Genomic DNA, 14,917 nt, shown 5'->3' with positions numbered 1-14,917 from the left:
TTTATCTCGTATTCATCACAAAACACCAAACAACAGTCAATCTTTGACCGCCCTATAAAACCACCCTCATATCCGAACTCAGCAGGTCAGAACTTGCATTATGACTCGATGACCATCGAGGATTGACTGATGTTTGATATTTTGTGATGAGTACAAGATAAGTAACTAAATGCGCATAATTTAATTGTGTAGTATTATGCATATATGTAGATTATGTGTAATTGTGAGTATGTGTAAATAAAAGTGAAAGCATGTTGTGATGTTGAGTTGTTTTGATGAGACGTGTATGAACTATTATAAGTCATTACATATGTCGATGCTTATGGTTCGAGAGTTGGAGTTTCTCGAGCAGTTCAGAGACATGAGTTTAGTATGTAAAGCAACTCCCACTATAGACTCGAACGCCAAACAACTAAAGAGGCACAATATCGTCCTCAGCCTCAAGCTCCTACTAAGGTATATGATTATATGTACACAGACGCAACAACATAAACAAGGGGTGGGAAGACATTCAAATAATGAATAGTGCATAATCATTTAGGATAGATTCACACATGTACACAATCATCCATATAATAAAGAAACACACCAACACTGTGTATTCATAGCTCACCCATATCATAATCATTAAATCATAATCAAGCAATATAATGCAACAATGACTTGACTCATGCTCGTCACGGTCCCCGATCTGAACATGAATCACAACTCAACTCTATATGAATACGACACCAACTTAATGTTTGGTTCTTCATACGAACCGATACACCCTACTTCCTGACTCGACATTTTAATTAAATAAATCACAAACATTCACCAAACAAAGTATTACTCACAACCATTAAACCAAAATGAATCACATAATAATAAAACAACTCGTTTGATGAGCAGTGGAATTACAAAAATACTTGGCATAAAAGCCCCAACAACATTATTAGTTGAAAAAAATATGATTCATCGCATAATGAAATCAAACAGAAAGATACACAAAAAACATATATAAGACAAGTGACTCCCACTATAGAACTGAACGATGAGAAACTAAAGAGGCACAACACTGTCTTCATCCTCAAGCTCCTACTAAAGTACATGATTACGTGTACTCCATAGGAGCACAGACATAACAAAACAAACAGGGGGTGAGAATACATTCAAATAATAAATAGTGAATAATCATTCAAGATAGATTTACACAAGTATACAATCATCAAACGAGTAGTTTTATTATTATGTGATTCAATTTGGTTTAACGGTTGTGAGTAATACCCTGCTTGGTGAATGTTTGTGATTTATTTTCATTAAAATATTTGTGATACCACTATGTAATACCTTACTTCCCAACTCGGGATTTTAATTATATAAATCACAAACATTCACCAAGCAGGGTATTACTCATAACCATTCAACCAAATTGAATCACATGATAATAAAACAACTTAATTGATGAGCAATAAAATTACAAAAACACTTAGCATAAAAGCCTCATACCATGCTCTGGTACCATAAGAGCTTGAGGTTGAGGACGATGTTATGCCTCTTTAGTTACTTATCATTTGAGTTTATAGTGGGAGACACTCTGATACGTAACACAAGGGGGACAGGTTGTCCTATATATGTTTTGTTGTGTACCTTTCTGTTTGATTTCATTCTATGATGAATCAACCTTTTTTTCAACAAATAATTTTGTTAAGGCTTTTATGCCAAGTGTTTTCGTATTTCAGTTGCTCATCAAATAAATTGTTTTATTATTATGTGATTCAATTTGGTTTAATGGTTGCGAGTAATACTTTGCTTGATGAATGTTTGTGATTTATTTAATTAAAATGTTGAGTCGGAAAGTAGGGTGTTACATCTGACATACCTTTACTTGCTATCTAGTGTCGCATCCTGCGAAAAATCAACCGGCGAGGCTCGAAAACAAAACACACACAGAGCCGCCACTGCGCGTTATTTATCCCAAGATAGGGAAAGGAAACGCTCAGAGAAACCTGGAAAGGAAATGGTCTTGCGACCAAAGAGAAAGGGTAAGGGAGTCGGTTACGCAAGGGGAAGGTATTAGCACCCCTCACGTCCGTCGTACTCGACGGGATCCACGTCCTAGAATAAAGAATAGGTTGCTAAACATCACACACACACACAGGGAACGCAGGTGGGGTTAAGAGGAACGAGCTCGATAAGGTATCGCACCTTATGCCTACATATCTTGTCTGGAACAAGAATCAGAGCCACTGTAGTTCGGCTTACGCACGCCAAACAACACAAAACATACAAACAAGCAAGGGTGGCAAACATGGAGCCCGACAACCAATTGATGGAATTACGTCGGCATCCGAACCAAAACACACTCAAAAGGGCAAACGTGGAGCCCGACAGCCAATCACTGGGCTTACGTCGGCATCCGAACCAAACACTCAAAAGGGCAAACGTGGAGCCCGACAGCCACTCACTGGGCTTACGTCGGCATCCGAACCAAACACTCAATCAGATAACAAACAAACACACGCAAAAAAGAAAAAAGGTTGCCCGGAGTGGTCTCGCACGACCACCTGCCTACATACCTTGTCTGGAACAAGGATCAGGGCGATGTAGTTCCCCTGAAAGGGACTGAATTGCTAACCAGAAACCAGGGAAAGACACACTACTAGGGAGCTGGACTCGAGCCTAGTGTTGTCATGCATCGTTACCCTAAGTTCGGTTTTCTATCCTACTTGCATAAGCAAGCCTATCCTAACCAGGAAAGAAGCAAGCACACAAGCAAACAACATACAAGCATACATCAAATGAGAACAAGCATCTCAAACAGGCATGTCAATCAGATATCCACAGAGCACCCACTATAGCCAAACAAGAGGCTCACACAATAGGTTTGACTGCCGAAGCGAGTCGTCTGTACGGGCTGAGTTTGCTCTTAACCTTGCCATTACGAGGCTAAGGTGAAGCAGATGAGAGGTGAAGTGAGGATCAGACCTCACAGCTCTTATCCCTAACCAGGGAGAGCTTCTGACAAATGAGCATGGGTTCAAAATGGGGGAACCCTTCTATACTCAAAGACTCTGACACAATGTGCACTGCACATGATCTTGGGCTTGGATCTCAATGCTACAACCATGTAATGGGAGCAAGGAGAAGACTCAACTGAATAGTGGGGGATAGATTGCTTATCCCTAACTTCCACCAATTGCCTTGATTAAGGACTTTACCTGCTTAGGCACAAAATTAAACAATCACAATCATCGCCTCTTAAGGAGGACTTCAGACATTTATTTGCCCAGCCCGGTAACAGCCGGGTCTCCAGACTACATGAAGTCAAGAGGACCTACCTCAATGCAAGTTGCTTAAGCAAAGCAAATCAAAAAGTTCACAAGGAACTGAGCAACTAAAAGTACCTGGAAACAGTCAAACACAGTTAGTACTCAGACAGACAAAACTAAACAGCAAAAGTTTAATCAGTTAATCTATACAGATCAATGCACAACAAAGCAAGTTCAAAGCTCAATCCCAAACTTCACAACCTACAAAACAATGTTATGTTAGTGTACAAACATCAAACAACATCAATTGCATTTAACTTGATTCATTCTCCATGTGCATTATACTTTTGATCCTGAAAAATCAAGCAAATATTAGCAACAAGACCATTAGACTAAGCCTAGGGTCCAAAGGCAAGAAAAATTCCTAAACAGCAAGGTATTCACCAACCAAAGTCAAATTAATGTCAAACAAAAGTCAACACAATTAGTCTCATGTTTATATCATTCATCATGTTCATGTTATGCACAAAACAAGGCAAACTAGTTCAAATGAAGCACCAAACATGCAAACAGAACTATTGCATTCAAATCCACATCAAAACAAATCCAAAAAATCTCAAATAAATTACACCTAAACAGGACCTAATCCAGGTATGGCACACCAAATTTCAGCTTAATTGGGCAAATGGAACCATGTCAATGAAAATCAACAAAAACAGACACAATTACATGCTCCAAATCACAACATCAACACATGCTTCCCCTTCAAAAATTCATAACTCCATGAAAACAAAAAAGAAATGGATGAGACCAAAACAGGGATGTCACATCATGTGTCTATTACAATCATATCAAATTTCATGATCATTCAATACCATATGAGTATTTCTCATCAGATCTACCAACCTATGTCACACAAGCTTGCACAATTGACCAACAGAAATGAAAAATCACAATCCATTTGAAAATGCAATGTAAAATTCCACAAAAATTCACATAGCATCTTAACATGTTAATCAACCTTCATGCAAAATTTCATGTCATTCCAACAAGTCTAGGTCATTCAAAAAAATCCAGAAAATTGACATAATGAGGTGTGACACAAATTGTCACACCTAAGTTCCAAAATTCATAACTCAATGATCAGGTATCAAAAATTCATGAAATTTACATGTAAATCTCCATTGATGTGTCTAGAATTACCACAAAAATTTCCAGACATTTATTTGTAAGCATGAAAATTTCACATTGGATTTGGCACAAGGTATCAAAATGTAGCACATGTGAAACAAACCTAAGTCAAACAAAATTATTACCATGCACAACTTTGACCAATAGGTCAAAAAACTTCTACAGTCAACAAGGAAGTCAGCACAAAAATTCCTACATTTTTCTGATTTTTTATCAATTTTTTATGAATTTTCTAAGCTTTTTATGAGTTTTTAAGAATTATTTAGAATTAATATAATTTAATTAAAGTGTTCAATGGCAGACCGGTAAATATGGCACTCAGGGCCCAAAACGCACAGCATCACTAAACGTGCTGGCGGCGTGCTATTGGTGGATTTTGGCGGTAAACGCGTTTTCAAATTGAAACGCAGGCGCGCAAGATCAAACGGCCTTTCTGCCCAGAAATTCCTCATTTTCCTCGTCGTATTTCCAGAATTAGGGAAGAACGCATGAACGTTCAACTTCAACGAAAACTACCATGCCTATGACCGTTGGAAAGGTCTCACTCTCAGGATCACGAATCTACTCATGATTTTGTCCAGTTCTTCCTAAATTTTATGGATCGAGCATTTTAAGTTTTAACATCAAAGCTTCTAATCAACATATCTCAACCTATGTTTCACTATAATCAAAACTAAATCTAGCATTGCAATCTACATGGAACAAGCTTTCAAACGCATACGCCAATTCACAATATCTTGAAATTCGATTTTTACGCACCTTGAAATTACAGTGATGGAACTGGACGAATTTGCTTGAAACAGTCCAAAACAGATGCAGCATTATCCTCAAGAAGGTGAATTCAATGCTCAAGTTCAATCGATTCCATTCCTAGTACATGAATTCTTGATTCACCATCAATGGAGCTCGCATGAACAGTCGTGTTTCAGCGTGAAATTGGTGATGAAATCCGAAAACAGATCCAGAGGATGATGAATCAAGATTGAACCAAAAAGAATTTCATCAATTGATCAAGAATGGAGAAAGTTTGATGATTTTTTGTGTGAAATGCTCTTGAGAGAAGTTGAAGAATGTGGAGGGTTTTTTGATCTGATTTTGGGAAGTGTGAGTTTCTGTTATGATTAGAATGAGATTAAGATTATATATGTGTGCTTAATCATCACTTAATCATGTTAATTAACCATTTGGAGATGATTAGTGAAATTGGTTTTTTCAAGTGAGGGCAAAAAAGGAATTTCCCATGCCAGCTCATTGCCACCTATTTGACAGCTCACACACTCTCTAAATGACATGTGTGAGCTGTTGCAACTTGTCTCACTCTCATTGGTTGTGTAATTTGCAAAATCACATGTGAATGCCACTTTGTCCATTTTTGCCATTTCATTTTTCAAGCCAAATCTCAAATTACAAGCCTTAGACATGAAATGATGATTCCAACAAGTTTAAAATGCCAATTATGAGGTGTTGCAAAAATCCCCACTCAAAAATTCCAATTATTTCACAAGTTGGACAATTTTGCCCTTGGTCCATTTTAACTGTCCAGTTGAAATTTGACTTTTTGCATTGACCATTTTTGGAAAAATCCAATTATGCACCATAAAAGTACATGTCAAATGGAGTTTGTGCATATAAAGAATTTGCAATTTGGACAAACCATGTGGAAGTTATGGCCTCCTGATTATGGGTCATTTTTGAATTTCACTGAGCCATAACTTTCCAACCATACATGGGATTTTCAAGTTCTTGGACTTTTTGGAAAGGTGAGAACAAGATCTACAACTTTCATGTTGAACAAATTTTCATTTGAAGCTTCCTTGGACACGTGGTCTTGAGGTCAAAAACTTTCCATTTTTGGAAACTTCAATTACAAGTCACTTTCTATTTTTAGCAGTTTTTGTTCTGACTTGCTTTTCTTCATTTTTAAGCTTTGAGATGTCATTTAACACTTGTTCCAACATGAATGAAGTGTATCCAACTCATTTCCACCTCCAAATCCATCAGATCATGTACAGTTGACCACAGTTAACTTTTCATCTGACAGATGAATCTGGCAATGCATAGATCAATCTGAACCCCAATCTCCAACTGAAATGGCTCAAGGGTGAAACCCTAGCCTCAATAACCACAAAATAATCAAAGAATGAACCCCATATCCATCATAAACCCTATCTCCTGGTCATGCCCCGATTGGCCCAATGCAACTGATTAGGGTTGACCAGTGGTCAAAACCCTAATCTCAAGGAATCTTCTTCAATCTTCTGATGACATCCAACCATGATGATGATGATGTATCATTGCAATCAAGATGAAGACCAACATCCATTGAGAATCACAAAACCCTAATTCACAGCCCAATCCTCAGATGGCCATGATCAATCAATAAACCCTAGGCTTGCACTTTTGACTTCCTCATCTCCTGATCAAGACTTGGGAAGATAGCTTGCACAATGTAACCACATGATATGCAATATGCAATGCCTAATGACCTAAAAATGTTATGCAATGATAATGCTAGTCCCAAGAGAGGAGGGCAAATTTTGAGGTGTTACATCTAGTAGTGATGTTTCTTCTTCTTGAACATATTTTATCGTTGAATGCTTGAATGCTTTCAGACTGTTTTTGGGAAGATCCTGATCGTTGGTAGTGCATAATGAAGTTGTTCTGCCCTCTAGGGATTTAGTTTTGTTGCTTGTCTAGTTTATTATTGTGTATCATTTATCGCTTTCGTAATTGAGTATCCTCTAGTTAGATCTTTGAATATATATTAAAATTGAGTGCACTAATTTTTATATGTATATTTTGCATTAAGTTGTGTTTTGCATGCATAAATCAAACCCTTTTGGTAAAAGTCAATGCAATATGGTTTATGTCAAATTAGTCTATTATTTGGATGAAGAAACTCTTGGAGTATTGGTTCCTATCATACTAATTTTAGATTCAATATTACACTTTAATTTACTCTAAAACTCAATTTGTAGAAGTGTGATTTGAACTAGAGTTAAGCATGATTAGAATCAAACATGAACGTTAAAATTCATATTCTGTCCAATTTGATTAGAATCATAAATTACACTTGATTCTAATCCCAATGTAAAATCTGAGCTATTTGTTGATTCTGTCCAATTTGATTTGAATCAGAGAATACAATTGATTCGAATCACTGTGTAAAATAGGAGTAATCTTTTGATTATGTCCAGTTTGATTCGAATCACATTTTACACTTGATTCAAATCATGGCACTATTTGACTCGAATCACAAATTACATATGATTTGAATCATGGAACTGTTTGACTTGAATTATGGTTTACACTTGAATTGAATCATATGTGCATGATTTGGACTTTTATGTTCTTAATTCAAACCATTCTCTCATTTGACTCTAATCATACCCATTGCGTGTGACTCAAATCATGGTGGCATTTTTACTCACTTTTCTGTATAATCTCAAGCACCTATATAAATCATTTTTCACTATTCCTCACCATTAATTTTTCAGATTATCATTTTTCATTTCTCACCATAATAATAAGAATGATTATTGTGATGATAATCATATCTTTGAGAGTATTTCTAAAAACTTGGAACCCCACTTTCAAAAAATACCTTTTCACATCTATCTTTTGCATATAAATTCATCTTCAACCTCTAACTATATTAACATAATTATTGCTTCTCAGTTCTTACACAATGTGAGATCTATTATAGAGGAGGTTCGTTCTTTTTTAATGTTTATGAAGTTCTTAAGTTGCATGTCAAGATTGATATTGTGTGGTCGTGCTGGAGTTTGGAAGTCCAACAAGAAAAATAAGAAGTCTTTTCTCCAATTTACATAGGTAGAGATGTGTGGAATCCTTCAGACGAAGTCATAGTTTCTGTGTTGTTCTCCATAACGGTCAATGTTCAAGGAGCCGGTAGGATTGAGTAAAGGTGTTTTCAGAATAGAGGCTTGACAAAATTATTAATTTTAGAAGATATAAGGCAATATTAGGTGGATCTTGCAAGATCGACGAAACATGCGCCGTATACAACAAGAGAGGATCAAGATAAAAAGACTAACTATTTTCAGGAGTATCTTGTATCAAGTGGTTGTATAATTTATGTAAAACAATTTTCATATTATTATTATTATTAGAATACTAATAAATTTCCAATGGGAAACCATTGAAGAGTAGATTAAGCTCCTGCAAGGACGATAAAGCTTAACTATTATATATCAGATGTACTCTTTTTCTCTCTCTCTCCCCCCCCCCCCCCTCTCTCTCTCCCTCTCTCCTCTCTCTCTCTCTTCTATATATATATATATATATATATATAATATATATATATATATATATATATATATATATATATATTATATATATATATATATATAATATATATATATATCATTTTTTTTGCATAGTTCTTCATGCTTAGCTTTATTTTGCTTTTTGTAGAATAACATGTTGTTAGGATCTATCTGCTTATAGAAATTTCAAGATTAAAGTTTAGGTCTATGATAGATCAAGTCATTTGAATATCATCTCTCATATTTTTGTTGTATGAACTCTTGTTTTTAGATTGATCATTCGATTAATCAAATTTAATTTGAGATTTATGTGAAAATTGAATTATGAGAATTCTCAAATTGTTTTGTTTAAGCAAATTCATATTTCTCAGTTGTTGTGATTACTGATAATTTGAGTTAATTGTAATATACATTTAATCGTATGTTTTATAAAACCGCCGCTATCTTTTGCTTCCGTTTATTATCTGCTCTCACGGTATCAATAATTGGCCTGAAAGCATGTAATATGCGCATCTGTTTGTAAAACTCTGATTCAATAAAAGGAAATGTTTTTGAGAATGGTTTTCAGGGTAACGGTCTATTCATCCCCTCTATATCGTTTTTATCTCCATATCATCCACCAAAACATTGTATTAGAGTTGGTCTTTTGATCAGGCCTAAATGACTCAAAAGTTAAGGATAAGGGATAAAAAGATTTGAAGGGTGTGCTCAATAGAGCCCCATATTCAAATAGCAGAATATATACTATTAAATAGATATCATGTTGCTTACTTGATATCACTTGATTAAATGACTTTGATTTATCTGAAACAGTTTAATATCATAATGTTAATAGATTATATAATCATTGGTTAAAATTTCAATATGACTTTATCTAACCGGGATTGAGCTGACAAAGGGTTAAGGTATATGTGTAGGAATGACCACCTTACCATATCATTTGAAGACTTTATATATTTCAATTATGTTTAGAAAGTTGATTTATCAGGAAGCTTAAAGAATCTGAATCTAACAAAAGGGAGAAAATGATTGTTAGACGTAAATAGAAGCATCTCCTTGAAGACCGACTCTTCCAAGATCATCGTGAAAGAAGATGAAGATAGTTTCTATAAAGATGTTGGCGTGTTCGTTAATTATTCAACAAGCATATGAGAATAATCAAAGTAATAAGTTTTTGAATGAGCCAAATTACTGTCAAATGTTAAATAAGTTATCCAAGCTTGTCGACACAAAGTTCACACAACGGGGTAATTAATCATTGCTGGATGGGAAGACACAAGCAAAGATAATCAGAATATGTGTCATTTCACTTCACTTGATATCTTTTTAAGGTGTCAGAGAATTTTTCTTTATACATGAAAAGGAAGACATACCCAATTGTATTTTTTTATCGTATTATGCTTTTGCTTAAATTTTGTATACTAACCATTACTTGTGCAGAAATTTAGAGCCTAGATAATCAAATTGGCATGATCGTTATTCACCTTCTATTAGTGCACCTTTAAATTATTTGTTGATGTGTGTTTGTTTGTTGTATGTTGCATGTGTATTGTATGTTTGCTATGTGTACATGATAAATCTCATTCATCTCGGCATTCTTCATTCATTCATGCATCATTAAAATTGTTTTTCATCTCGCATTAACTATTTTAGCATATTGATTAAAATTATTAGCATTTAAAAAACTCAATTACCATTCTTGCAATTTCATAAAAGCTATTTTTCATGCATTTAAATTTTTAAGATTTTTGCTTCATGATTCGAATCAAGACCTCTTCATTTTTCTTGAAAAACTACTAGTTCATTTGATTCGAATCATACCACCATCTGATTGTAATTAAAACTGACTTCTCATAAAAAATGAAGTACTTGATTTTAATCACATGTATACCTAATTCGAATCATAACTTTCAAATTTAATTTAGTGCGTGTCTCATTAGTTTTCATTAAATCATTTAATTTCATCATTAAACCATTCTTACGAAAAATCACTCTTTTTTTATATCATTTTATTGTGTTACATGTGCATATCATACTATTTATTTTTTGATCATTCATTACTTCTTTTCATCTGCATCAAACACATTTTCTTCATCATGTTTTTGCATTTTTTACACCATGTTTTTGCATTTAAAATATCTTTAAGTGAATCCTTTGATTATGTACAAGTTTACATATTTCTTTATGTTCATGCATTATTTATCCCTCTTCCGCTATGCTTTTGTGTGTGAATTAACCATTGTGTTTTCTTGTTGAATGTTTCATGTTGATGTTATGCATATTTGTTGCATTCGGTATGTGTTATCTTTCATGTATATGTGATATATTATTATCTTTGTTGTATATTCTTCTTTAGCTATGTTTTGCTTTATTTTATCTGAATGATTTGTTTCATTGATGGTTGTTTTGCATTTAGACTCATTAGCATCTGTCTTTTTTGATCTTGTCAAAGGGGGAGAAGTTTTAATGTGAGTCTATATTTGATCTATGTGTTTTATTCAAATTTAATATGGTGCAATGTTTAAGGGGGAGCACGAAAAAAGCCTTGGTCACGTTTTACTTTATGATCAAGTTGACTAAATTACAATGCAAGTTTGCTAAGCATCAAAAAGGGGGAGACTGAAGTTGCTCTGCCCTATAAGGTTTTAGTTTTGTTATTTGTCTCGTTTATTATTGTTTATCATTTATCAATTTTGTAACTGAGTCTCCTATAGTTAGATCTTTGCATATATATATATATATATATATATATATATATATATATAATATATATATATATATAATATATAATATATATATATATATATATATATATATTGAATGCAATGCTTTTTTGTATGGTATTTTACATTAAATTGTGTTTTGCATGCATAAATCAAACCCTTTTAGTAAAATTAGATGCAATATGATTTGAGTTAAATTAGTCGATTATTTGGATCAAGAAACTCATGAATGATTGGTTCCTATGATACTAACTTTAGATTCAATATTACACTTTGATTTACTCTAAAAATCAATTTGTAGAAGTGTGATTTGAATCAGGAATAAACATGATTAGAATCAAACATGAATGTTAAAATTTAAATTTTTGTTAAATTTGACTAGAATTGCGTATTTGAGATAAAATCCGAGTTATTTGCTAATTATGTCCAATTTGATTCGAATCAGGGAATACACTTGATTTGAATCACAATGTAAAATCTAAGTAATCTTTTAATTATGTCCAGTTTGATTCAAATCACATTTTACACTTGATTTGAATCATGGCACTATTTGACTCTAATCACATACTACACATGATTCGAATCATGACATTGTTTAACTCGAATCATGGGTAACACTTGAATCGAATCATGGGTAATACTTGAATGGAATCATAGGTGCAAAATTTGGATTTTTATGTTCTTGATTCAAATCATTCTCTCATTTGACTCTAATCATACCCATTGCTCATGACTCGAATCTTGGGGGTATTTTTATTCATTTTATACATAATACAAGCACCTATAAAAATAATTTTACACTCTCCTTCACCACTAATTTTGCAGATTATCATTTTTCATTTCTCACCGTAATAATGAGAATTATAATTATGATAATAATAATATCTTCGAGAATCTTTCTAAAAACATGGAAGCCCACTTTCAAAGAATATATTTTCACATCTATCTTTTGCATCTGAATTCCTCTTCAACCTCTAACAATATTAACTTCATTATTAATTATCAATTCTTAGAGAATGTGAGATCTATTGTAGAGGAGATTCTTTCTTTGTTGATGTTTATGAAGTTCTTGAGTTGTAGGTCAAGATTGAGATTTTGTGGTGGTGCTGGAGTTTAAAAATCCAGAAAGAAAAAAAAGAAGTTTTTTTCTCCAGGTTACTTCAATAGAGATGTGTGGAATCCTACAGGCGAAGTCGGAGTTTCTGTGTTGTTCTTCAGATAGATCAATGTTCAAGGGACCGATAGGACCGAGTAAAGGTGTCTACAAGATGGAGGATTTCCATAATTATTAATTCTGGAATATTTAAGTTAAGATAAGGTGGATCTTTCAAGATCGGCAAAATAGTCGCCATATACAACAAGAGAGAATCAAGATGTGAAGACTACTATTTTCAGAAGTATCTTGTATCAAATGGTTGTATAATTTATGTAAAAGAATTGTCATATTATTGTTATTGTAAGACTAACAAATTTCCAATTGGAAATCGTAGAAGAGTTGATTAAGCTCATGCAAGGATAGTAAAGCTAAACCATTATATATTCGATGTACCTCTTGTTAGGTCTAATTTGTTGTGATTGGCTTCTCGGACTCCTAGGTTGGAAAAAGTAACGTCTATCCATGACTTACTTGTGTGACATCAGTAATTCTATGAGGGTCTCCACTGAGTAGATGAGTCTCAAGCCAACTCGTTAAGGACTACTCCACACGAGTCGAACATGACTATACCATCCTCCTATCTTAATCGCACTCAAGTTTGGGTTAGAACTTATCTCACCACACGGAGATCACAAAGCAACACAGCTACAATATCACACAAATGATATATACAAACAAATATCAAATATACAAATATATACACACAAAAAAGTAGGCTAAACCCACTGAGGACTTCTCCCCAACAGAGTCGCCACTTAATTTCTGCAGCGGTGCATTCGTGACCATCGAGCTATGGATAAACCCGACGTCAATTGAAAAATCAGAGTCGTCATCGCGCCTTATTTGTTTCCAAAGGAAAAGGGAAAAGTACGAACAAAACCCAAAGATAAAAAGTTTTCAAATCAAAACTAATAAAATACCAAAGATTACATGTAAGGGGGTTGGTTAGACATAGGGAAGGTATTAGCATCCAAAGTGTCTTAGGGAGCCTTTTTTTGTGCAAATGTTTTTATTGAAAATGTGTTTGATAGAAATGGAATTGGGGGATGAGAAAAGAATTCATTAATTATATTTTTTGTGTTTGACAAGACCTTCGGTCTTATGCCTACGTACCAACATAAAAATGAGGGATCAAAACCCCGTAGTTCGTGGTAAAAAATTCAAAAAAGTTGGTGAATTGATTTTAACAAAAAGTTTAAAAGAAAAGTCACAAAATGGCCAAAATACTTGAGTAGAGTTGTTAGTTATTTTTGTCTTTTTGAAATTGAGGTCAATATGGTTAAGTTCATTCACAAATTTGATTTAAGAAAAAGTTTGAAAATTCAATGGCATAAGACCAAAGTTTCTAATTATTAAAACATGTCTAAGTTTGAAATCACAAACAAAGAAAGTTTTGAAAAGAGGGAGAGATTTTGAAATTAAAGAAGTGGGAGGAGATGAAGGGGTTATCCTAGACAAAAATTAAAAGTTAAGAGTTGAAAAGATCTGACCAATGAGATGCAATCCATAAGACAAGAATGCCAGATAGAAACCCATTTTCCTTTGGAATTTTGAATAAGCAACAAACATAAGCAATATCCAAGCAAACCATATAAAGACCAAGGTATCAAATAAAGATAGCCATAATATCCAAGCAAGTACTCCAATAACTAGCAATCTTCTATGTCTTCCAATGTATTAGATGAAAATATTCCTTGGCAAATTCTCAAAAACAATCATCAGATATCAACAATAATATCAGTATAACAATCAAGCACAAAGACAAAGTGACAGATGAACCAAGGGCACTCGAGGTTTACATCAAATGAAAGGCACAATCCAGGATAACTCAGTCTCAGATAGTGGCATTGGCCAAGTCCTCAAAGCATAGGAAAGTTGCCTACTATAAGTCCAAAAGATCAGATCAAGTCCAATAGTCCACAAAGATATTTTTTAGGTTTTTTGTTGTTGTTATTAGGTATTTTATGGTCCTAAGACCACAAATCGAAACAAATCATAAGCACATAAGATATACAATCACAAGATATACTCAAGTGAACAAAAATGAAAATGAATAAAACATAAACATCTTGCATGAAATGTAAATGGCAATGAATGATAAAGGTACTAAAATTTAAATTGAATTAAGTAAATGACTTGAAAGTAAATCAATATTAATAGGAAGCTAGTCAAATGTTAGTGAAGATTTTAATTATTTAAGTCATTCTTTAGAGAATACACAACCATTCATTCACAAGTATGGAGACCTGAACCAAGACATCATCTATCAGAATGGCTCCAACTTGGATAGATCAACAAGTATGCCAC

The sequence above is a fragment of the Lathyrus oleraceus genome, chromosome 6, assembly GCF_024323335.1.
Source record: "Lathyrus oleraceus cultivar Zhongwan6 chromosome 6, CAAS_Psat_ZW6_1.0, whole genome shotgun sequence".
Classification (NCBI taxonomy): Eukaryota; Viridiplantae; Streptophyta; class Magnoliopsida; order Fabales; family Fabaceae; genus Lathyrus; species Lathyrus oleraceus.
This window is presented reverse-complemented; position numbering follows the sequence as displayed.